Source organism: Pelmatolapia mariae, linkage group LG3_W (genome assembly GCF_036321145.2).
Source record: "Pelmatolapia mariae isolate MD_Pm_ZW linkage group LG3_W, Pm_UMD_F_2, whole genome shotgun sequence".
Lineage (NCBI taxonomy): Eukaryota > Metazoa > Chordata > Actinopteri > Cichliformes > Cichlidae > Pelmatolapia > Pelmatolapia mariae.
The window spans coordinates 35,351,334-35,377,424 of NC_086229.1; the positions used below are offsets into that span (position 1 = coordinate 35,351,334).

At 42.4% G+C, this 26,091-nt stretch overlaps 1 protein-coding gene across 1 annotated transcript in view; it reads right to left on the minus strand.

The window, feature by feature from the left end:
* Positions 1-26,091, minus strand: part of LOC134622284 (NACHT, LRR and PYD domains-containing protein 12-like) — a 1,346,881-nt gene that overhangs the window by 1,100,210 nt on the left and 220,580 nt on the right. The gene's annotated exons all lie outside the window — the stretch shown is intronic.

Sequence of the window (26,091 nt, forward strand, 5' to 3'; positions counted from 1 at the left end):
ACTGGTCTCTGTGCTGCTGACTGCTGCAGCTCTGATGTCATCATCACTCCCTCCTCCACCCTCAGCAGTCCCAGCATGCTGCTGTGGTGCACCCCACCCTCACTCTACACCTGAGCCATAGACCACACCCTCCACCTCAATATACACCACAGTTTTCTCTGCTATGGAAATGAGATCAGGAGAAAATCATTATTATTATTATTTAATAAATGCTCACATTAATGTGGGCTTATTTGTTTCATATTAGAAACATTAGTTGAGTGTTTTTAGTATAAAATGGTGAAAGTCCCTCTTTTGGCTCCTCCCCTCACCTGCGGATGGATGGTGCTGTTACCGTGGTGACAGCTGTGATGTGTTTCAGTCCTGCCTGGTTATCACTGCAGGAATCTTTCACATTTATTACAGGTAATAACTCTGATTTTTCTGTGTATTATGAACTAAATGTATCCTGATACACACAGAGATGGATGAGCAGAGGTCACATGATGAAAGAACAAACATGGAGTCTTTGATTTATTTAGATATTTATTGATGAATGCAAACAAACCCTGACACTGAACCATCGTCGAGCAGAACAAACCTGATCACATGACCTGCTGACCCAAACAGTGAAAAGCTCCATGGCAACAACAACAAACAGCCTCACATATGTTAACAGAGGCTGTTAGAAGCACAGAGTCTTTACAGTCTTTCTCCTGTTTGTACACAGATCTCTGCACATCTTCATCACAGTTACTCACAGACGTGCAGAGTGTGTGGATATCAAAGCTAAGTTTCCACCATGTTTGTAGTCTGTACTGGGACTCATGGAGCATCTCTCTATGAGCACTCAGTGCTTTAAACAGTGAGTCCCAGTTTAACCAGCAGCCTTCACACCACACATCACACAGACATGGAAACTTCAAACCCTCAGACTGAAGTCACTGGCAGTCTCTGGCACCAGCTACTGCGCTAACAAACATACAGCAAACAGTGAAGGTTTGGTAGAGAAAGCTGGTTGGGTAATACCAAGTATGTGGCGGGGGAGGCGGGGTTACATTACTAGATGATTAAACATGAAACTATTTTGCTGATAATAATTGAAACGATTAAAGAAAATCAAGATAATTCATAACTTTATAAACTGGAATGATGAAATTATATTGGCTGGATCTGATTATTGGGGGGTCATGACCCCCGTAACCCCCCTGGAAATTACGCACCTGGTCCTGAGGTCAAATCCACCATCTTTGTTTCAGTGCTTCATGTTCTCCCGTGTTTGTGTGCGTCCTCTCCGGTACTCCGGCTTCCTCCCACAGTCCAAACACATGCAGTTAGTGGGGTCAGGTTAACTGTGAGTGGTCGTGTGTCTGTGTTATTCCACCTTAATAAATGACTTCCTGTTAGCATTAAGTGCTTCTGTAGGACTGATGTCATTTTCATGGTTGGATCATTTAAATGAAGCTGGACTCAGATGCAGTAAATAAGTTGATTGATCATTAATGAATAAAGCTGGTCAAATCCATCACGTGGACACATGTGATTGTGTAGTATTGATCCCAATGCTGGTATTAGTCCTGGATCAATAACACTGGATGGATGCGTTCAGCATGGAGCCCTGAGCTGTGTTACAGACAAACATGAAACTGACAGGTCTGTGTCATTCACAGTCTGTAACACTTCTAAACAACAGAGGCTGACCCAAGTGCCTCAGAGCCAGGCACGCTCACATCACAGCTCTCTAAAGAAGTTTCAAAATAAGAGCTGAAAGCTGTGTTTGCTTGTGTTAGCTTATTGTTGTGGAGACTAACATTCAGTGATCATGTGTTCAGACTCATAATGATTACTCTCATAAATCCTGATCTTTGTATTTACTGTGTGTTGGATCAATAACTGAGATTCATTGTATCACACAGCTGTGCTGCTGCTGCTGCTGGTGATGTCAGCACATCTGGAACAATACGAGGTATCTGCTACCAGACTGAGCAGGACGTGAGACCTGTGGACTGTTTAAAGCTGTCCCTCCACAGCTCACTCAGACCTGATCCACACCTCAGTGAGATTCTCTGACTTCCTCAGTAGAGACAGAAACCATTCAGATCTGGGACGATCAGCTGACTGATGATGTCACACAGACTGTGTTTTTCAGGAACAGTGATTCTGATGTGAGCCTGCTAGCTGACAGCAGACCTGATGAAACCACATGTTGACATCTGTGAGGACAGACTGGACTCTTTGACTGCACCTTGGTTCTCCTCAGAGGTCTGTACAGGAGCATGTCCACCCCCACTGAAGATCTCAGTCACTGTGAAACATAGAAAGCTGCTTGTGTGGCCTCTGCCTCACATGTAGATGCAGCTACAGGTTTCTCTGTCAGTCAGACTGAAACAGTGTCCTGATGCTGCATCATTCAGCTCTGTGCCCCAGTCAGCATCACTGTTTCTACCAGTGTCAGTGTTTCTGCCCTTTTCATGTTTTATACAAACTAAAGTGATACACAACATATGCAGTGCTATACACGCATATGTATATGTTTCTAAGAGTTTGATAACCAAGCTGTTACCAACATCATGCACCATGTTCTTGTTCAACATGGGGAAAAAACACAAGACTAGTTTAAATGAAGATTAAAGCCTTTGCTGTTTATTAGATAAGCCACATGCATTATGATCCCTCAATACAATCATATTCTGCTTAGAATTGCATTCAAAACTATTGAGCCAATATTTTCAGCTTCTATGGCTGAAACATTTTCAAATGATGAGCTTCCAACAATGAGTGAAACAGTAAGAGCATGTGGAGAGTTTGGAAACATCCCATTAAGAAAGAGAAATCAAACATTTGGATTGATTTTAATGAGCTCAGACTTGTTGAAAATGCAGAGGAGCTGGTTTTGAACTGAGCTTCAGAGAAACACAACATTACTGATATTCACTGTGAAGCTGTGAGTGGAAAAAGACAGAAAACAACATGTGGATCCTGGAATAATGGGAGCTTCCATCTTTAAAGGACTGAAGAGGAAGAAGTTTACAAGGAATCATTTAGAAGAGTTTCAAACATCAACTGATTGAATCCATAAATGTGAAAACGTGTTTGAATCCATGAATCTAAAAACGTGGTTCTGAGTGAAAGAGACAGACATGTACAGACTGAACTCTCTGTTCAACAGTCAGAGTGTTTCTCTAACAGGAGAAGTAGAGTAGAAGGACAGAGTGCCAGCAGGACAGTCCACATACACTGCTGCTCTGTTAGAGGAAGAGGAGGAGGAGGAGGAGGATGTTAGTTTGTTATTGTGACAGACAGAATGAGGACCATCATCAGAGCAGCTCAGACTCCAGGAATGATCATTTCGTCCAAACCAACAGTCATTACTGTCTCCTTTCCTTCTGATTCTTCTGTAACTCACTGATATAAAAACGTTTCCTCTCCACTCGACCTCCCAGTAACAGCGACCAGTCAGACCATCTCTACAAAGCAGCTGATAAACATCAAATCTGTCTGGATGATCAGGATATGACTGAACCTCCTCCACATGTGTCACCTTCCTGTTGTTGTCAGACAGTTGGAGCTTTGTGTGCACTGTGTTTGTGTCGATTGTGAGTTGACAGGAATCTGATGGAGAGAACAAACACAATCCAGCTGCAGTTATTGATCCATCATCTGTTCATTGATTGACACTTTGATGATGACTCCTGACATGATGAAGATGGTTGAATGTGTGCTGCTTTGTTTTCATGAATCCCATTAAAAACACACTTACACTTCCTCAGACCTGGGCCCGTATCCCTAAAGATACTGAGAATCCCCTCAGAGAGCTCCTAACTTAACCTAAAAATTCCTTGCCAGGAGTTTTAGCTTAGAAGTGATTCCAGAACATTTTCAGTGAACTCTGAGCAAGGAATGGATGGAAAATCCTATCTTAGTGAGGAGGTGTGGTTGACCCCGTTGCTAGGTATGAGTCATCATTTCAAAAGCCGTGATTGGTTGATCCTACAAGTTTGATGGAAATGAGCTTTTGGTGAGAATGAGCAAAGGATGTACCCTCAAATCAATAAACATAATTATACACTCTAATCTTATGCTGGCTGTAATTGTAAATAATATTTCACATTCAAGAAAATATCTGGAAAATGAATAGTAAGCTGTAGGGGTTATAGCCTAACATTAGAATCTAAAATATGTGAAAACTTAAACTCATTACACCCTGTTCAAATAATGATTCGTGTCTTATTTGCTCATATTAATATCCTAGCTGGCATATTTTGTACTTTCACTCCCATATGGACCCCATTGAAAACAAGATGGCCTATCTCAAGGGGCTAATGAAGTAGAAATCACAACGTTACAAGTCCAGTGTGGTCTTAACGGGGGTAACACGGCTCAGCTTTTATCAATGTCTGTGATTGCTGGCTGGTCTATTTATAAAGGCTTGTTAACAAATATCCTACAAACACAGAAAATGGAGAAAAAAAAGGACTCGCAAGCCGAACTAGACTGAGGAGCAAGGTTTGTTGCTGGCCCAGTTGGTGAACGAACATAAAGGTATCTCTCCTGCCTCTTCTGTTGGCCATTTTGTGCAGCTGCTTAGGGGAACTCCTAAGCCACTAAAAGTCCTCTTCCCTGCTCTTAGCAGATCTCGCCTTAGGAGCCCTTTTAAGCGCTAGGAATCTTGAGGAATAGCTTTTATATTAACTGGGATTGTCGTGTCACTTTTAGGGGAAATTCTAAGAAAACGTCATGACTCTGAGAATTTTCTTAGAATTTGGCCGCTAGGAGCCACTTTTTGCACAAAGATTCTTTAGGGATACGGGCCCAGGTCTCAACCATCGGACTCCAGCAGGCTCCACCCTGAAAGGAGGAGGGGTCAGAGCAGTCAGCATGCACACATGGACATTACATGGCTCTCACACACACACTGTTACACACTGATAAAGGAACAGTCCAACATTTTCACAAATACACTTCTTCAGTCTCAGCTGACTGCAGCTTTACAACCTTACAAACAGCACATTTGCACAATGACTGAAACCAGCAGCACCTTCACTGTGAAACAGCACAGCTTGATGTTCTGCTCCCATCTCCTCACAGACAGCAGAGACACTCTTGTTTTTAGTCGTCTGGTCTTTAATTTATTAAAGTGTGAGTTCAGGTGACATTAGAGAGGTGTGTGTTAAAGAGTGTGTAACTGCCCACTGTGACGTCACATCCACAGTGTGTGGATGTCCTGTATGTTTGCTAAGATTTGAACTCTTACTGTTGGAAATTCTATCAACAAAACACTATAGTTGTATATATATATATATATATATATATATATATATAATATATATTATATATATATATATATATATATTATGTATAGTTTAATGCATGAGGCTGTTGCAGGACCTTAAATAGAATTGTGTCCTACCTGAGCTGGTTGAGTTTAACCAGTTTCATGACATACTTCCACATGAAATCTCCTGTTTTCCATCTTCTTCCTCTAACAAGATCCTCAGTCTGCTGCTGTTCCTTTTGTGGAGGCAAATCCATCCTGTGTTTCCTTCAAAGCATCATTTCCACTTCACAGCTGTGAAAATGTGTCACATGAAGTTCCCTCTTTACAAAGTGATGATGAAACTGTGGCACTCGGCCACAACAAGAATTTCTCAGTCTAGTGACTGAACTGTGATCCAAACTGAGCGTTAGTTTGAGAAGCATTCAGATCCACATGTGCATCATCCAGGAGCGCAGCAGCAGCAGCAGCAAAGGAAGCAAAACTGCCTTTGAGTCATAGACATAAATGTGTTGTTTTCATGTAGCAGCAGGTTAAAGTGACACGTCACTGACACTGAGGGCAAAGCTGAGAGTTTCTGCTCCCAAACATTTGGACCAAAGAGTCCCTCGAGCTGACCTGCTGCTTCTTTATAACCTTTGCAATCAAACACTGCAGCATTCATTTGATGCAGCTGATTCTGCTGCTTTGTATTGATGAGGATTTTTCATTGATATCCAAATAAAGACATATCTTTAAAGCCCTCCATGGTCAGGTATCAGAGATGCTGACTCCATGAGCCGCTTGCTGCCTCAGACCTTCTGGCGTGGCCTCGTTAGAGCTCCCAAAGACTCATTTAGTCACTAAATGTGATATGGCCTTTGTGCTCCACACATCATGACTGGAATTCCCAGCCTGAGGATCCCAGAAGATTTCAAAACTAGAACAAATTGCTGAACATCAGGTAGAAACAAGAACAAGATGGCAGCTTTAAATCCTCCGAGGAAAAGCAGGGAAGTTAATACAGGTGAGGGCGCTGTGGGAGTCAGGTGACTGAGAGCAGGAGGAGAGTCTGAGGACACCTAGTGGCTGGATGAGCAGTGACAGCAGGTTGAGTAAAACAACACAGATAGACAGACAGAGGACAGAGACCAGGGGTCCGTTCTTCGTACCTCGCTTACTACATCCAAGATCAAATCATCGCGCTAACTTTGAGCTCGCTAATCCGGTTCTCCGAGCCCACCTGTTGTTGACGATTAGTATAGCTTGATGAAGTAATGTGAGATCACTGGGTGGCTTAAAAGGGGCTACGCATCGATAGTAGAAACATTGATCGGCAACCCTGTGATTGGTCGGCGAAGATGTCGAAGGAGCGCGCTCAGTATTTCACGGCAGCAGACCAAGAACTCGTGATTGAGGGATTTCAGGAGTTTCAGAGTTTAATCAAAACGCAAGGGAACACTGCAAAGGCTGCAAAAGCAAGGAGAGAGGGCTGGCAGAAAGTTGCTGACAAATTAAACTCGTAAGTGATCCATGATATTACATTATATCATGTGATATTATATTATACCATGTTATAATATATTACATTATATCCTCTTCCACATTAGAGCCACAACAGGACCTACTAGAACATGGGAACAAGTAAAAGTGAAATATAGGAATATTCTACAGAATGGTAATATTCATCACTTATATTGCTTTTAGTCTCTTGAAAAGAGACCCTGAAATAATCTGTTTGTTTGTTTATAACAGCAACCAAGAAAAGGGCAGAGCAAATAAAGACAGGTGGTGGTCCTGCACCCCCTCGTCACACCCCTTTTTGTACTGTGACATTTATTGACATTGTGGGTTTTTTTGTATGTAGTTTGACATAACACTCCATCACTTTTACCTGTTCCCATGCAAGGGGTGACTGAAGCATGCACAGTAAGTTGGGATATATATATATATATATATATATATATATATATATATATATATATATATATATATATATATATATATATATATCTATATCTAGAGAGAGAGAGAGAGAGAGAATGAGAGAGAGAGAGAGAGAGTAAATAATACCCTCACGGGAGAATCGATATCTCTCTATGAGCACACTGTCGCGCTGAGCTAAAGGATCCCATCTATCCCGCAATAGCCGCTGAATTCTGAAAACCCTCCTTATCAATCTTGCACCTTCCTTGCTCGCGTACAAACGGACAGGACATGGCTGCGACAGACTTCCCAAATCCACCTTCGCTTTTATAGCCGTGGTCTCTCATCTTGATTACACGAAGTAATTTACTATCACTACTCTAAAATATGAATTACATCTGACATAATCAAATACATGTAATAGAATGATTAATAGTACATTTCCCTTTTTTTCCGAAATGACCTGTATGTATTTGTATGAAATCAATAAAATAATCAAATACTGCATTATCTTTAGTTACAGTGATAATATTTATTTATGGTAAAACAGTGGCGAAATATCGCTGTTGCTTTCGTATAAATGAAGCGGACATACCTGAGTGGCCGCGATCTAATCCTGTTTACATAAAGTAAACCTGCTCCCAAGCAGGTTTATGCTTACGGATCTGTTGCTATGACAGCAAGTCCCAGATGAGCTTCGGAGAACCGAACGATCCAAGATCACGCGAAATCGTCAACATTCAAATCCGGCTAACTTACTTAGCGAGGTACGAAGAACGGACCCCAGCACTTCCAGATGGGGAACTGACCCACAACAAAACCAAACCCTCCTGTGACTCTGAGAGCAGCCTAATGCTGAGAATCATGATGGAGTCTGTCCCCTGACTCCATTTACCTGCTTTGTCTCTGCTGTGCTTCCTGTTTCACACCAACATTTCCTCCCACTTAATGTCAGCAGGAGACCCTTTGACGAGCTGCTCTCACATGATTGATTACATGCATATATTCTGTTGTCTTATGATAACTCTGAAACTGAAAGATCTGCAGCCTCACGCCATTGTTCCATCGTTATCTGTTGACATTTGGAGTTATTAATGAGTTGAATCATGTTACTCTGCTGAAAGTGTAACCAATACATCTACTCATAAAAAGAATGAGTGAATCAATATGGATAACAACAGAGGACAATTTATTTAGGGTCTGATGGCAATTTACCATCTATGTCCAGCACTTTTTAAAATATTGATGGACTGGAGCACATCCGTCCTTAACATACACTTTTAAACATCAGCTTGATACTGATACATCAAAGGAAACTTAACTGACTCTAAGTGCAAATATTTAAACCTGAACAACTTAGAACTTCCCTGGAATACAATCAAAGACAAGAGGAAATAAAAACATATTTTCATCAATGGCCACTTCTAACCAGGTGGCAAGTGAATATTTTGGGTGTAAAGAGTCTTTTCTCAGTCCTGGGGCTGTAACACCACAACCTCCTCAGTCTGTAATCAGAGTGTCTATTTGACACTAACCAAAATGTCTTTGAGTAGTCTTTGTGAATAAAAAAAACCAAAACAAAATAATTGTGTTAGCTGGCCAGCAAAATAAAGAGAGTATATGGCACTGAGTGCGGGTGTGTGTGTGACTACTTCGGTCCAAATAATCGAGCTCCGGATGGATGAATGAATGGCAGCCGCCGATCCCCCAATGGCACCCGCGAGACAGCCCGACAACGAGGCAGCACAGCAGTAAGGCGGCACAGCAGCGAGGCAGCGCAGCAACGAGGCAGCACAGCAGTAAGGCAACACAGCAACGAGGCGTCTGGCAGGAGATCGAACAATAGTCTTTTTAAGGCTACTGCAGAAGGAGATAATTCCCCGCTAGCTCACCCAAGCTTGCTCTCAGGCACAGCTACAAGCCATGTGAGCTCATAACCCCACAGTGACATACGAACTTGGCTACCAAAGTCCGCTTAGCATGGCGGCTAATTGTCGAGCTTGCTAGCTTGTCCCCGATTAGCGATTAGCACCTTAATAACCATTATTACACATCACATCATAACAAACACATGATAACACATGGAATAGTACAATATACATATGAAACAGATGTTTTACCTGGCAGGAGATCGAACAATAGTCTTTTTAAGGCTACTGCAGAAGGAGATAATTCCCCGCTAGCTCACCCAAGCTTGCTCTCAGGCACAGCTACAAGCCATGTGAGCTCATAGCCCCTCCCGCTAGGATGTCCTACCACAGTCGACTGTCGTAAAGCAGCCGCAAACCAATAGCAATAGAAAAACTCAAAATCATTAAAGAACATTTTATAACTGAACACCCAATACAGATATATACATATATACTGAATATCACACAATCTCAGATAAGCAAATTAACACTGGGTTACAAAAGCAATGATCTTTAAAATCATTATCAACTAAACTGGAAACATCAGAATAATGGAGATTTTATTCATGCTGCCTGTGATAAAAACACTTTTTTTCTTTCCCTCTTAAGAAATATGTGGGTATCAGCAAAAACTGCAGAGCAGTCAGTGGAAGTGTCACATGAACACTAACCACAGTGAAACAGACTAGTTTAAACTTCTACGTCACTCAGATTTTACTAACAGTCAGTTTGGTCAGCAATGCTCAGACAACATGATGTACAAACACTCAAAGAGGCAAACATGCTGCTGTTGACAATAGGGTTCCTCAGAGTAAAGGTTGACTCCTGTAGTTCACAAATCCTGGTTATACAGCTTTGAAATAATTAACAACAACAATAATGTGAAAACAGGGTAAAGTTTCTTGGGCTGACAGGCTTTTGTTTGAAGTCACTGGTAAAAAATTTAAATGGATACTCTTTAAACATTTTTGGTGACATCAGCTGGTTGTTGTTTGTACAGGGTTATTTGTTGCTCTCATGGACCTCCTAAAATATTACGATCCCAGAGATGTTCTTCCACACCAAACTCTTTCCTCCATGTCTCTATGGACTTTCTTCACTGGTCCACAGTCATGTTGGAACAGGAAGGGGCTCAGTTTGAACTTTACCCTCATGCTCTTAGTTTGTTCTTCGGCTCATTTTCTGCAGACAGAGCATGTATAGAGCCAGTTGTACATTTATATTTATAGAATAACGATGAAACAAGTTTGGACTGATTATATCGAAATCGATGTGTAAAATCAGCTCCAAGCAAATCATTAAAGAAGGGCAGTGATTCACTGTAGTGAGACAGGAAGTCAAAGTTTCCAATTAAAACAAGTAGTAGAAGAAACATGGAGTGTAACATGACTTTCTCATGAAGAGGCTTCCTGCTCTGCAGCAAACTGTTCACTTCAGATTGGATTAAAGACACAGCTCAGCTAAAAACAACTTCTACTAACACACTGAGTGTTTCTGTTAGCTGGAACAAGTTAAAAGTGTCACAATAGAAACTAAAATAAAGATCATTTAATGCTGCAATCACTAACAGGGCAGAAAGCCTCCAAAAAAATTTCTACATGTTTCTAAAGTCCAGACTCCATTTCTGCTTTTGTTTCATCCCAGTTTCCCCACAAACGACTCACTTCCTCCCTTCAAAGTTTCACTTCACTTTCCTGATCTCAGTTTCAGATGATCATCTCCAGCACAAATCTGCTGCTCCATAGTTCACAGTAATGGAATAACTCTGCTGATCGCCGGTGAATATTTGATGTGTAAATAAGGTTTCTGTCTTTGACTCAGTCTGCTATCACTTTGTTTTAGAGAGAAAATGAGATTTCAGATTAACTGAACAACCGTGGTTCAGAGGGTTGGGAAGCTCATCTGGTAAGTCGAAGGTTGCCGGTTTGATCCCCTGATCTGTGTGTCTCGGTCATTGTGTCCTTGGGCAAGAAACTTCACCTACAGCCTACTGGTGATGGCCAGAGGAGCCGATGGCGTGATATGGCAGCCTTGCTTCTGTCAGTCTGCAACTGTAGTTTGCCTCCACCAAGCTGTGAATGTGAGAGTGAATGAATAATGGAATTGTAAAGCTCTGTGAGGGTCTCAAAAAGCATTCACTGGTTATTTGTCTCCATTTGTTTACATTTATCTCCATGTTCCAGATGTTGCATTTTTATTAATTCCATTGTATCAAACAGAGAAACAAAGAAGAGGCAGTTGTCGTGGAGTCACCAGTTTGTCTCTAAATCAACTAAACAACTTTTAGTCCCTGGATGAATTATCACTCAGCACTTTTCTTAAACACCCACACTCCCAAAAATAGGGGCAAAAGGGAGGTGATTGTGTTTAATCAGTTATAACACAGGGTCCAAAATATAAGTTCTGACATGGTGTGGTATCCGCAAAAACCTCTGAACCTTAGCTAAACTCTCATATGAGCCATTTCTAAAACCAACAAACACAGCAAAAACAAGCCATGACAGAAATGCACAGCAGCGCAAATGCGCTAGAACAGAAATTTGTTTACCGTCCCGATTTCCTCCATTATTTTCGCTGGGAGCTGATAGACTCATGATTATTCAAGGATTCAAGGACTCAGGGATTCAAGGGGCTTTATTGTCATTCGCATCCCATGTTAACATGAGGTGGAACAAAATTATGTACACACGGTCCCGGAGTGGTTATCAGCAGTTACCACAGCTAACTAGCCGCATCAGAGCTATTTCTGTCACCAATCGCAATTTTAGACCCAATTACAGACACGTGACTAGATAGACGCCACATGTCATAAATTAGGGCCCACGTGGGCTTTGGCTTTGCAACTTCTGATTCGTTGAAGTGACATGAACATGATATTATTGCTGTGATTTTATTGGCTCAATCAATTAAAAATCCACTCTTATATGGTGTCCAATATGTGCTAAAATTGGACTTTTTGTACAATGAGTGGATATTTATCTTTTAACAGTGCTGGAATTTTTCACTGTTTCACTTTAGAAAAATAAGTCTGTGCACAGATAATGTTTATATGTTGGTTACTGAATTTCTGGAATAAAGTGTAAACTAGATCATATTTTTTAAAAAGGCATATTTGCTAAATAAATACATTAGGTGAGGATAAAATCTACATACTTTTTCTGTGTTCCAGTCTCAGTAATTTTCTCTAAGTAACATCTGTAGCACTATTTACACATCTGGTGAAATCTCCAAAGTGTTAGCTTTATTTTGATACCAATATTGTTTACGCAGAGTTTGTAATTGCAAAGAAATACTGATTTTATTTACAGCTCAGAAAACTCCCGAGGGCCTAACAGGTTAGAGATAAACTCATACAACACTGACAGACTTTGTGTGTTCTCTATTACACCTGGCACTGGTTGCTGAATGATCTGATTGGCCACAGGTCACCAGGTAACGTGGGTGTATTTTCTGAATCAGTAGCAGGTGTTAAACAGCTCACAGAGTGAACAGTGCAGAGTGTAGTACATATTTGTATTTGAGAAACTGTAAGAAAGTGTCTGTTTGCATCCTCTGAGGTGTGGTGTGTGTGTGTTCAAGTGTTGTAGTTTTGGTGTCGATTGGCATGATGATAAAAACTGTTTTTAAGTCTTGTAGTCCGAGCAGACAGACTCCTGTAACGTCTGCCAGATGGTAACAACGAGAACAGCTGATGTGCTGGGTGGCTGTGGTCCTTGATGATGCTGTGTGCTTTACGGAGGCATCGTTGAAGATAAATGTCCTGAATGGGAGAAAGGCTCATGTGCTTAGTGATGTGCTCTGCTGCTTTAACCACCCTCTGTAGTGATTCACGCCTGCTGACACAGCAGCTTCAAGCCCCTCAAGGCACTTCATGATGACTGATATCAGAGCCACAGGATAGTAGTCATTCAGGCCACTGACTACTGATTTTTTTGTGAGGTCTTTAACCTGATCAAGTTGTGTGACAAAGTGTATTCAGACAAACTGATGAATTGGCAAATGTAAACATGTAAAACGGTTAACCATTTAAACCAGTTAACCTGTGTCATGCTCAATTTTTTTTCAGAAGGAAATCAGGAGACATATCTGTTGTTTAAAAAGATTTAATTTGCTTTAACAGTTACAGTAAGAAGTTACAACACTGCAACCATGGTATGACACAACCGTCTGCCTCACATCCTCATCATGCTGTACAGTTTTTATACTGTAAATCCTCTCCATTCAGTCCGACCCCGTATCTGCTCCTTTCCTTGAATCAGAAAGACAGACACAAAATAAGAAAACAACCCCTCTGCCTAGTGTAGTGTTGGTTGTGGTATTATTACTGATTCTAATATCTAGTTCACACTCTGTTCGAACTCTCTTTGGCCCAGAGAATATCCCTCTAACCATTATCAAGAGTGCTGTGTAACCACGCCGCAAAACCCTCTGCGCTCTACGTCACCACCAATATTTCAAATCCAGACCTGGATGGATTTGAAATATTGAAATATTTCCAGCGCTGGATGAAGATTTTAACTCTAAAAGACAGAGTGCCAACACTTTATGAGCACATTTGCATTGTGTAATAAAAAAATAAATAAAACAGCTTTATTGTTTTTAATTTTATTTAATAACTTCCCACCCCAACACCTGGAACACTGGGCAGCTTGTTACTGACATAAAGCTGCTCTCTGCAGCCATGTTTGACCTGCTGCTTTGTAGGACTACAGTAATGGAGGATTTGGAGGCTGAACTCAGCTCTGTGATACTTTTTTTTAGTGAACTGATGAAAGCTGTGTCTCAGATGGATGTTAGCCCAACACATCAGACACGACCTCTGCAGCTCTCAGTTGATGTGCACATGAATGATTTGTGTTTCCTCTGCAGGTAGAAAGTGTGTGTGAGCTGAATTGAGCAGCATGGATCAGTGTGAGGACAGAGAGGAGGGAGTCCCTCCCTCTAAAAGCACTCTGTGTGGGGAACATGAGAGCCAGACCAAAGCTCAGAGGTGAGATGACCATCTCTAACTGTCCATGACTCTTCTCCATGTCACAGCTCAGCCCTCACATCAGTGCTCCATCATTATTTGTCATTATTATGGATGAAGTTTGTTCACTTCTCTTTACTGATGGTTTTTATTTAGTCACATTAACACTGTTTATCAGCAAATATGTTTATTATTCAGTGACTTTCAACTAAGTAACTTTTAACTCTGTGAAGTAAAAAACAATTAAACTGAAAATAATCACAAATAATACCTTGGGTGAAGTAAAACTAAAGACAAGGGCTTGAAAGACTCTGCAAAAAAACCCCACCAAACAGTAACTAAAGCTGGAAGTATAAAACACAGTGATCATTAAAACACAGGAAATCAAAATGTAAATAGCAACTGTAAGTAGGAACAACAACAACTGTAATTAGTAAAGTAGCAATAGCTAAAGAAAAACAATCCTGAAGACAAAAAACAGAGTTATAATCAACCTGAAAATGCCTAATACATGAATGATAATAAAATTTAGCTCAAAGGTAACTGAGCAAAAGACTCCTTAAAAATTTTACTAACGTAAAACTTGTAGAAATATAACAATACCTATAGACCATAACAACAAGGATCATGGAGTGTCACCCATCTGAGAGGAAAAAGGTGAGACAACAGCATGTGGATAACTAAAAATGTGTTTCCTCTCTCTCTTTGTCAGAGCTTATCAGGGTTCTAAGACAAACATCGTAGAGAAGAGAAAGACTGAAGAAGTCACTTCGATAAGGGACGAGACAATTCTCCCACTGAAAATACAAGGTCCAGATGAACAGAATGAACCTTTTGAGAGCCGCAAGAATGTTTCTGATGATTTTGGCTATGGTTCCTTAAAGAATGACTCTTCTTTTAAAGGACAGCAGCCTTGTGTTGCAGAGAGGTGAGTTAGTAACATGAACTCTGAGCATAAACCACCACCAGCCAATGTCAGCACATTTTAGTATATTGATGACTTATACTTTACTATTTTCAGAGGAATCCTAACTTAACACACCTATGAATCATTCAAGCATAAGATTACTGTTACTGACAGGAAACAGCATTATCTGCAGTCTGTGTGATCACGGCTGCTTCAATGACTTTATCAGAGAATTCATCATTGAATAAAACATTTTTGTGTCTGCAGAGGTGAGAGGTTACAGTCTACAGGATCCAGCTGTCAGTCTATGAGGAGTGACCGGTCCAAAGATCATCCTCCAGGCTTCAGTGATGAACCTGGACCAGCGAGGTCAGAGACCTGTGATGAGCTCCTTTACATGTTTGTGTTTCCTGGATAAATATGACCAAATATTCACTTTGTCCCTCTTTTCCTTCTGCAAACATCCACATCAGGAGTCTTTGATCAAGTTTTAAAATATTTACTTACAAATGTCCAAAGAGGGGTTCAGGATACCTGAATCCACAATTATTAAAGCTAAAATAGTTCACAGGTTTTGGACTTTGTTAGGTGAGGAGACAACATCAAAGTTGCCCTTTTTTGTCAGGGCTCTGTGTGCGGGCAGGCGGAGTGGAGGATCCAAAAGCAGTACTCGAACACTGAATTGCAACTCAAAAAACCTCAGCTTTATTTGCTGGCAGAAAAACAAAACATAAACTGAGCAATGGTACTGAACACGAAAATACTGAACACGAAAAAAAACAGGCATAATCCGATGGTACGACGCGACACCTAGCACGGGAAAACACAGGGCTTATATACACAGGGTGGTAATCAGGGAATGGGCTACAGGAGAGAGACACAGCTGGGAGGGATTGGACTAACAAGACAACAATCATATGACCCCCTATGAGCAAGCACTTTGGCGACAGTGGGAAGGAAAAACTCCCTTTTAACAGGAAGAAACCTCCGGCAGAACCAGGCTCAGGGAGGGGCAGGGCCATCTGCTGTGATTGGTTGGGGTGAGAGAAGGAAAACAGGCAAGGCAAGGCAAGGCAAATTTATTTATATAGCACAATTCAACAACAAGGTGATTCAAAGTGCTTTACAGAGACATTAAAAACAAAATAGATAAAAAGCATGATTTAAAATTGATTAAGACAGGCAAACAAACAAACAAAACAGTATATAAAATCAAAAATCAAAACAGTAGATAAAATCAGTAGTTAAAATGTAAGTTTTGGAAATTAAGCTTAAAAGTGTGGATTTGGTGCTTTATTCAAAAGCAGCAGAGAACAGGTGAGTCTTCAACCTGGATTTAAATAAACTGAGTGTTTAAGCTGATCTGAGGCTTTCTGGGAGTTTGTTCCAGATATATGGAGCATAAAAGCTGAATGCAGCTTCTCCGTGTCTGGTTCTGACTCTGGGAACTGATAAAAGACCGGATCCAGATGACCTGAGAGATCTGGAAGGTTCATACTGGGTCAGGAGGTCACATATGTATTTTGGTCCTAAACCATTCAGAGCTTTATAGACCAGCATCAGAACTTTAAAGTCTGTCCTCTGACGGACAGGCAGCCAGTGTAAAGACCTCAGAGCTGGACTGATGTGGTCCACTTTTTTGTTCTTAGTGAGGACTCGAGCAGCAGAGTTCTGAATGAGCTGTAGTTGTCTGACTGATTTTTTAGGTAGACCTGTAAAGATGCTGTTACAGTAATCAAGCCTGCTAAAGATGAATGCATGGACTAGTTTTTCCAGGTCCTGTTGAGACAACAGATCTTTTATCCTTGAAATATTCTTGAGGTGATAGTAAGCTGATTTTGTTATTGTCTTAATGTGTTTTTCTAAGTTTAGGTCTGCATCCATCACTACACCCAAATTTCTCGCCTGGTTTGTGGTTTTTAGGTGTATAGATTGAAGTTCTCTGGTGACCTGTAATCGTTTTTCTTTGGCTCCAAAGACTATTACTTCAGTTTTGTTATTGTTTAGCTGGAGAAAATTGTGGCACAACCAGTCATTAATTTTCTCAATGCATTTACCAAGAGCCTGTACAGGGCCTCGGTCTCCTGGTGACATTGTGATATATATTTGTGTGTCATCTGCATAGCTATGATAGTTTATTTTGTTGGTCTTTATAATCTGTGCCAGTGGGAGCATGTAAATGTTGAACAGAAGGGGTCCCAAGATGGAACCTTGGGGAACTCCACATGTGATACTTGTCTGCTCAGATGTGAAGTTACCTATTGATACAAAGTATTTCCTGTTTTCTAAGTATGTTTTGAACCAGTTTAGTACAGTTCCTGAAAGACCTGCCCAGTTCTCCAGTCGTTTGAGTAATATGTCGTGGTCAACTGTGTCAAATGCTGCACTGAGATCCAGTAAAACTAAGACTGACATTTTTCCACTGTCTGTATTCAGACACATGTCATTAAACACTTTGGTCAGAGCAGTTTCAGTGCTGTGGTTCTGTCTAAAATCTGACTGGAAGGCATCATAGCAGTTATTCTGTTTTAAGAAGTAATTGAGCTGTTGAGAAACTGCTTTTTCAAAGATCTTACTTAAAAATGGGAGATTTGAGATCGGCCTGTAGTTATTCATTTGTGTCTTGTCAAGATGGTCCTTTTTCAGTATAGGTTTAATTACAGCAGTTTGTAGTGGTTCTGGAAACACACCTGACATTAAAGAAAAGTTTACGATCTGTAACAGGTCTGACTCCAAAGTCTTTGAGACCTTTTTGAAAAAACTTGTTGGCAGGACATCTAAACAGCAAGAGGAGGAGTTCAGTTGACCTAAGATGTCCTCCAGGTCCTTGCTGTTAATAGGGTGAAACTGTTTCATGGTGTTTAAACAGTTTTTCGGAGGACACAGTACAAATCCTGGATCTGCTGTTGATGTACCGATTGCTTGTCTAATCTTTTGGATTTTTTCTGTGAAGAATTTGGCAAAGTCATTGCAGGCCATGGTCGAATGAAGTTCAGCTGCCACTGACACAGGAGGGTTTGTTAGCCTGTCAACTGTAGAAAATAAGACCCGAGCATTATGGCTGTTTTTGGTGATGATGTCAGAGAAGTAGGACCTCCTTGCACTCCTCAGTTGTAAATTATAATTGTGAAGTTTCTCTTTATAGATGTCATAATGAACCTGGAGGTTTGTTTTTCTCCATCTGCGCTCAGCTTTCCTACATTCTCTTTTTTCATTTTTCACCAGTGTGGAGTTTCTCCATGGAGACTTCTTCCTTCCAGAGATAACCTTCACCTTAATGGGAGCAATAGTGTCCATTACATTTAACATTTTAGCATTGAAGCTAATTACGAGCTCATTGACTGAACCTCTGGACAGGTCAGATGTTAATGGGAAGACCTGGTTAAAGATCTCACTACTGTGTTCAGTTATACACCGTTTTGTGATCACTGCTGTTGACATATTTGTGTGCGCTGAAATTTTGCTTTCAAAGAAAACACATTAATGATCAGACAGGCCCACATCAGACACAGTAACCTTTGAAATGCTCAGGCCCTTGGAGATCAGTAGGTCAAGAGTGTGTCCTCTATTATGTGTGGCCTCTGTTACATGCTGAGTCAGCCCAAAGTTACCCAGAGTGTTACTCAGGTCTTTTGTCCCTTTGTCCTGAGGGTTGTCCACATGGATGTTAAAATCCCCAACAATAATTACACAGTTGAAATCAACACAGATCACAGACAGCAGTTCACTGAGGTCATTAAAAACGTCTGTGCAGTATTTGGGAGGCCTGTAAACATTAAGGAACAAAACTTTGGATGGGGCCTTCAGCTGTAACGCCACATATTCAAAAGACTGAAAACTTCCAGGAGATAGCTGCTTACATCAAAATGATTCATTAAATAAGACAGCAACCCCTCCTCCTCTCCTGCTCACCCTGGCCTCACTGATAAAACTGTAGTTAGGAGGGGTCGACTCGATGAGAACAGCTCCACTGTTACTTTGGTCCAACCAAGTTTCAGTTAAAAACATAAAATCAAGGCTGTGCTCAGTGATTAAATCATTAATTAAAAATGTTTTCCCAGCTAAAGATCTAACGTTTAATAAAGCCAACTTAAGTGTTTTAGAGGTATTATTTGCCTCCTCGTGTTTGGGAGCAGTCTGTGGCACACAAGCTATGTTTACTATATTTAAAGATCTTTTAGAGTGCAGCTCTCTGTGTTTTGACCAGGCCACATGTCTCCTTCTGTCACCTAAAAGTACAGAAATTTTAAAACCTTCTAGTAAACAGGGTCCCAGCTTCTCCTGGGAAAAGTCACCACTGTCATAATCCTCGCAGCCCGGACCCTCCACACATCACACATCAGACTGCGGAGACAGAGCATGAAGGTGGTAAGGAGGAACTAAGGGGGCCGAGGCTGCACAATGTAACTTCGATTGCTCTGTTGAGGGCGGGGCTCAATGGCGAACCTTTGGCTGCTCTGGTGGGGGGTTTATGGGGGACAAAAAGGGATTGGGCCGGGAGGTAGATCTGATCCCAGCATTGACCCGCTCCATCCTCTTTATGAGATAACTCCTCGTTTATCTCAGCCTTGGCACCAAGCACAGATGGACGACGTATGGAATAAAACAAGTTGGAGGTGAACAGTTTCACCCCTGACTTGTTAAAATTAGATCCATTTGCTTTAAACAGATGCCTGCGTTCCCAAAAAATATTAAAGTTGTTGATAAAATGCACTGAGTGGTCAGCACATGCTGATATAAGCCATTTATTTAGTGCAAACAATCTGCTGAATCTCTCGTCTCCTCCTCTGATGGGCGGTACAGGTCCACTGATGAATACAGCTGCATCCAGAGAGTTTACAGTATTTAATAATCCAGTAAAGTCCCGTTTCAGAACCTCCGACTGTTGTTTGGACACATTGTTTGACCCTGTATGCAGAACAATGTTTGTCACAGTTGGATATTCATCTGCAATCTGAAGAATTCTCTCATTCAGGTTGTTGACCATATCCTTAGGAAAGCAGAGGACTTTAGTGTTCTTACCGCACATCCTTTGTACATCCTTTACGGCAGAGTCACCCAAAATCAGAGTTTCAGGCCTAGCCTTGTGGAGCAAATCTGTTCTGCAGTTTCACATTCAGTTGTTTTGGAGGTTTGTTGTTAACCTTCCTATTCACGGTTGTCCAGTCCTGTTTCCTCCCGTATACAGGGGTAGAAGAGCTTCTCTGTCTCGTAGGAAGTGAAGGCCAGTCGATTTCAGAGAGTTCAGCTCGCTGTGCTCTGCCTGTGATATGTCCTCCCCCTTCCAGAAGACATGATTTATGTCTTGGTTTTGCGCCAGGACAGTCCAAGGGGGGATTATCGCTTGAGGATTTATAATAATGCACAGAGTCTACTTTCTTGGTCATGTTATCTGTGCTCCTTAGCTGTGTACTAGCTTGCTCATCGCCATTGCTTTGAATCAAAGGCAAGGTTGTTTCATTTCCACACAGTCCATTTACCTCCACGTTTACTTCTAAGCGATGAATTTTTGTCTCCAGTACTGCAATCTTCTGCAGGAGGCTGTGGTAGTCATCTGTGGAGAGGGAAGGCATCTTGTTGCTAGTTAGCCTAGCGGTTAGCATCTTTCCAGGCTATTGAGGCTGTTCGGTGTCCAAACGCTGTAATCGGGCTTCAGCTGTGTCTAGACCACAGACAAACGGAGCGCTGAGGATAAGGTAACTAGAAATGTTGCTGTTTCTGTTAAGAACACTATAGTCCTAATGATCTATAAGTGTCCAGAAGCTCTCGCAGGTAAGCTCATACAGAAAAAAGGGAAAAAATCAGCCTAAAAATCAATAAAAATCAATAAAAGAAGCAAAGCATTTGAAGAGCAAAGAGAGGAAGCGTCCACACTCACGAAAGGGGCGGAGAGAAAAGGATAAAGACATGCTGTGGAAGAGAGACAGAGATTAGTAACAGATATGATTCAATGCAGAGAGGTCTATTAACACATAGTGAGTGAGAAAGGTGACTGGAAAGGAAAAACTCAATGCATCATGGGAATCCCCGGCAGCTAGAGCTGGGCGATATGACCCAAAATTCATATCTCGATATTTTTTAGCTGGATGGCGATATAAGATATATATCTCGATATTTTTTTAAAGCCATAAAGTAAGAACAAAAAGAGAGTTCTTAGTCAAAGCTGTGTCCCAGATGTCACACAAGCACTTTTATTAACATACAGCATAGAGGTACATTAAAAAAAAACTACTCAAAAATAAATTATGAGCATTTATTAAATAATGATGCTCTATAAATAAAAGAAAACTATGTTGTTTTGTGGATAACAAAGAGCTCACAATTGTGCAGTCAAAATGTAAACTAAAAGACGCTGAGCATAATAACAGACAGATTTCACAGCTGCTCTGTTCCCAACTTCTACTGCATTACTGACAGCCTGGAGTTTGAAATCCGCTTCGTAACCAGGTCTCTGAACAGGTGCCATTTATGGTCCTTATACACACACAGTACGGTAATATTACGTTGAAGCACAGTACGTATCACTCTGCAAGGCTCCTCGGTAGCTGTAATGCTCCGACAATCCATCAAGCGGTGCAGCTCCGTAGCTTACCAAAGTCGAACTAAAACATTTTTGACAGATTGCTGAGCGCTCTGTATGACATAAAATCGGTTCGCGGTCATCAAGCACAACCAGAATTCATACAAAAGGCGCGCAGTCAACTTTTGAGAAGATGAAAGGATTTTAGGCCGTGCATGGTGTTAGCGTGGCTAGCTCGTTAGCGTGGTTAACTCGTTAACACGTTGACGCCGTCCAGCCCCACGCACGGGGCGATGCGCAGTAACTCATTAATGGAGATTTGGCGTGTCCATCTTGTCGCTGCCTGCAGGTGAAGCGATGGGGAGGAGGGGGAGTTGTGTTCAGTGAAGGAGAGGCGAGGTCGAGTAACGTTGCGTAAAGACAAAAGTGGACGAAAGGGAGGCAAACTTGCGGCTCCGCAACTATAATTATAACGTAACATAGACTATATCGATATAAAGGATATTGTCACATCTTATATCTCGTATAAAAATATATCGATATTTTTAAAAAACTCGATATATCGCCCAGCTCTACCGGCAGCCTATGTCTATTGCAGCATAACTAAGGGAGGATTCAGGGTCACCTGGTCCAGCCCTAACTATATGCTTTAGCAAAAAGGAAAGTTTGAAGCCTATTCTTGAAAGGAGAGATAGTGTCTGTCTCCTGAATCCAAACTGGAAGCTGGTTCCACAGAAGAGGGGCCTGAAAACTGAAGGCTCTGCCTCCCATACTACTTTTAAATACTCTAGGAACAAATACAAACTGTGTGGAATTAACAAACAAACAGACTCAGCAATGACAACGCACAGACGTCCGAGCTTCATATATCAGTTTTTAAGGTTAACGTAGGAATCACAAACATTCAGAGATGAACTTACACACTTGGCTTTATACGTACTTTGAATTGAAAGGTGCTTGATCTGTGAATGATGACGTATCACAAGTACATTTACTGAGAAACAGCCTTTAACTTTATAATCAAAGTTCAATTAGAAAAACATTGAAGTCATTCAGGGAAATATGATCTTTGTGTTTTTACAGAGTTTAAAACACAACGAAGTGTCAGTGATCAGGATAATAGTGGAAGAACTATCATTTGTATTATTGGTCATTTTGATCTTTGACAAAGAAACTACAAATACAGATGCAACAAGGGATGCAGCAAAAGTGACTGAACACAGCTTTTAGAGGCTAAATTCAAACTTTCAACAATCAAAGTGGCCTCATCTATGTGTGTGTGTGTGTGTGTGTGTGTGTGTGTTTGTGTGTGTGTTTGTGTGTGTGTTCATGCGTGCGTTTGGTAGACTAATTTGGTACACTATTTCTCGATGGTTGCTCCACAGAGTGGACCAGCAGAGCTCAGAGGTTCCCAGTGGTCAGCGCCAAACACACCTGGACTCCATATTCATGGTCTGTACATGTACAACAACTACTTTTATTATTAATATCAATTGTTACGGGTAAGAAATTGAGTGAAGAGTGCAAAATCAAGACAGTCCAGAAGGTTTGGGTCAAAGCGATCTTTTATTGAAGTACACGCGCGGGAAGACAATTACTGCACACACCAGCAAGGGTCTTCACCAAAATTATACTTCAGATTGCTTTTATAGCATCAGGGTATTATAACGCCCCTTCTAGCGTTTACAAGCACATAATTTGCATGTACAGAACATTCATGTATTTTAAGAATTAACTGCAGCATAGAGGTTCCTCTTTTTGGCATCTTCTTCCAAAAAAGGCAATGAACTCAGGCCTCTGTGGTCTCCAGGGGCTGGTCCTCTCCACTCGTCACCTGTTGTCAAGAAGGCTCCAGTGCCACATGTTAGCTGAATACATTCAGGCCTATGCTCAAATCTGTTTCTAGGTTATATGTGATGTATATATATGTTTTGTAAGCATGTGTGCAATCTTTCTTAAGCTCCCGGCTTCTTAACCAATGGATCACCCAGACAGTCACGCTGAATGGAGCTTGAGACCTTTTATTACCTGGGAAAGCTTCAACTCCTTATGAGCACAGAACTGCAATGTGTATAAAGATATAACAATGTGTAAATGGTTATGACTGCACCTGTGAAAGATTAATATGGTGTCAGTATGTTTAAATGTCTCAAGGCCATCTTAAAGCTATATGCAGTATGATTAATGCTATGCCAAGGCTATGAAATATATTGTAGCAATGAAGCAATTTTCCTTTAATCTCACAATCCTTTTTTTGACCTCTTGCACACAAGAGGTCACCATACCGTGTGCTGTGTCACTCCTCGGCCCACTCAGTCGTTTCTATGTCCATCAATGGCATCATAGACACCGGGGTCACTGCCCCGGGATCCACTGCCCATGAGATTTACAGGTACTTGCGGTGACACCACGTATCTGTGCTTCAAAGTCTGTTTTCCCAGCTTGGTCAGTGCTGGATCAGTTAGTGGCAGAGTCATTGGAACCCCGGAGAAACCAACCACGCTCACAGTGTGGTTTGAGAGTGTTGCACTGTTCGGTGTGGATATAAGCGTTGAGTAAGTCGCTCCAGTGTCCACCAGGAAGGTCAGTTGTGTACCTTCCACAGTCATTGACAGCATGGGATCTGCCATTCCCACACCGTCTGGTTTCTCAGGGCCCCGTCAATATTGCTCACCCTCCCAGCCCCAGTCTGCCACTGGATACTGGGCGACTGGCGCTGCACCTGGGTTAGGAGCTTGGTGTCCACCTCTGTATGCACCTCTTCCTCTGGGAGCTCCACGTGCCTGGGTTTGGTAGCCTCGCCCACGATAGTTCAGGGGCAGTTCTGGGCATTCTCTCGCCCAATGTCCCTCTGCTCCGCATCTCAGACAGGCATTCCATGACGTGTAGCTGGGATTCCCCGTCCCACGAGCCCTTTGTCCTCTCCCGGCGTATCCACCACGCCCTCTGTATGGTCTAACCGCCCCCCAATTTCCCACGGGTTGTCTCTGCCTTTGTGCGTTGACGGTCCAGCGGTCATCAGGATAGACGTTGGGGTCCAGATCTGGCCATTCAGGCGCAGGATCAGGCTGGGGCTTTGCCACCATCATTGCCTTGCTTGCTTCTTTTGTTTCTTTTTTCTTACCGACGTACTTTTCGCGAGCCTCGTTGAGTTGCAGCTTCAGCAATTGAGCTTGTGCGTCCTCCAGTTCTTTTTTCTGTTTGTTCACCTCGTCCTGTTCCAGCGCCAGCCTGTGCGTCAAATGGCGCTCCCACTGGGTGGAGTCCGCGACAGCAAAGTCCGGATTTTTCTCTAAATCAGTTTTCACCTGTTTGGGCAGCCCTGCCAGCACTGCAGCCCTAAACCACGCCCTTGATTCTCCTTCTTGGCCAGGGTGTATCCCTGTTTCTGACAGCCACTGCTCTTTTGCTCTTGCTAAAAACTCTAGAGGTGTGTGTTGTGGATCCCAGATTATCTTAGGAATGGCTCCAGTATTTGGGGTCGGGTACTTCTCACGCACCGCGTTCGCTAGGGCATTTCGCACTTCGCGATATGGCATGTTGTTGGCGTAGCAAGTTGTTCCTGCGATTTCTTCCACGTCTGCTAGGCCGCACCCAATCATAGCCCTCCCGGCCAGGGCGCGGAAGTCGCCAATCGCGATCTCCTCTCCTTCTGTCAACGCATCCAGCTTCCTCAGCCATCTTGCTCCTCCTTCTGTAACGGGTGGCAGTTGTCTGACCAATGCTTCCAGATCTCTTACCTTATATGCGCGGTAGATTGGTTCATGTTTGGGGCCCACTATCAGCGGCAAACTCCAGCCTGGTCTCGTGACTTCATCCTCAAAGTTCACTTCCCTGCTCTTCCTGGTCTTCTCCGAGCCCCTTGGGACGTCAAACACTGATTTGCGTTGTACTCTGGCAGTGGACCTCCGTTTTGTACTTGGATATCTGTTTACTGATCTGCTGCGCAAGTCCAGGCTTTTGTCCGGGTCACAGGCAGCTCCTCCTTTAATCTCCTCCTGTTCTTCATCCGTGTCGTCTTCTGATGAAGTCCTGCGGTCTTTTATGTCCTCCTCCACATCTTCCTTCAGGGCCTTCTGCTCTTTTGATGAAGTCCTCCGGTCTTTTAGTTCCTCCTCCACAAGTTCCTTCAGGGCTTTCTGCTTCACAAGGGTCAGCGTTTCTACTACCGCCAGTAGAGCGTCTCGGTCCTCGTGCATACGCCCATGAACTTGTCCGTCCCAGAGGTCCTTCTTCTTGGTAGTCGGCTTGCCTGCCTGGCTGCGTCCCTGTCCTTTGGGGGTCGGCAACTCGACCAACTCTGACCTTCTTTCTTCCTCATCTGGCGAGGTCACGTCTTCGGTCGGGAGAGCAGGTGAGGCTTCGGTGTGAGACACCCCCCGCCCTGCCGCTTCTCCTTCTGAGTCCTGCATCGTCCAGGCCCGGCGACACGATATCAAACCGGGGCCTGTGGCACAGGCTGTCTGTGTCCCTGCCTCCTCCGTGTTCTGTGGTCCCACCGCCGTCATTTCCCCAGGGTGGGTTGGCGTGGTCATGCCTGAATACGTGACATTTGCGAGTCCTCCAACCACAATGCCAGTTTGTCCGTCAGGGCCATGCACTTGTCCTCCTTCTAAGGTCATCACG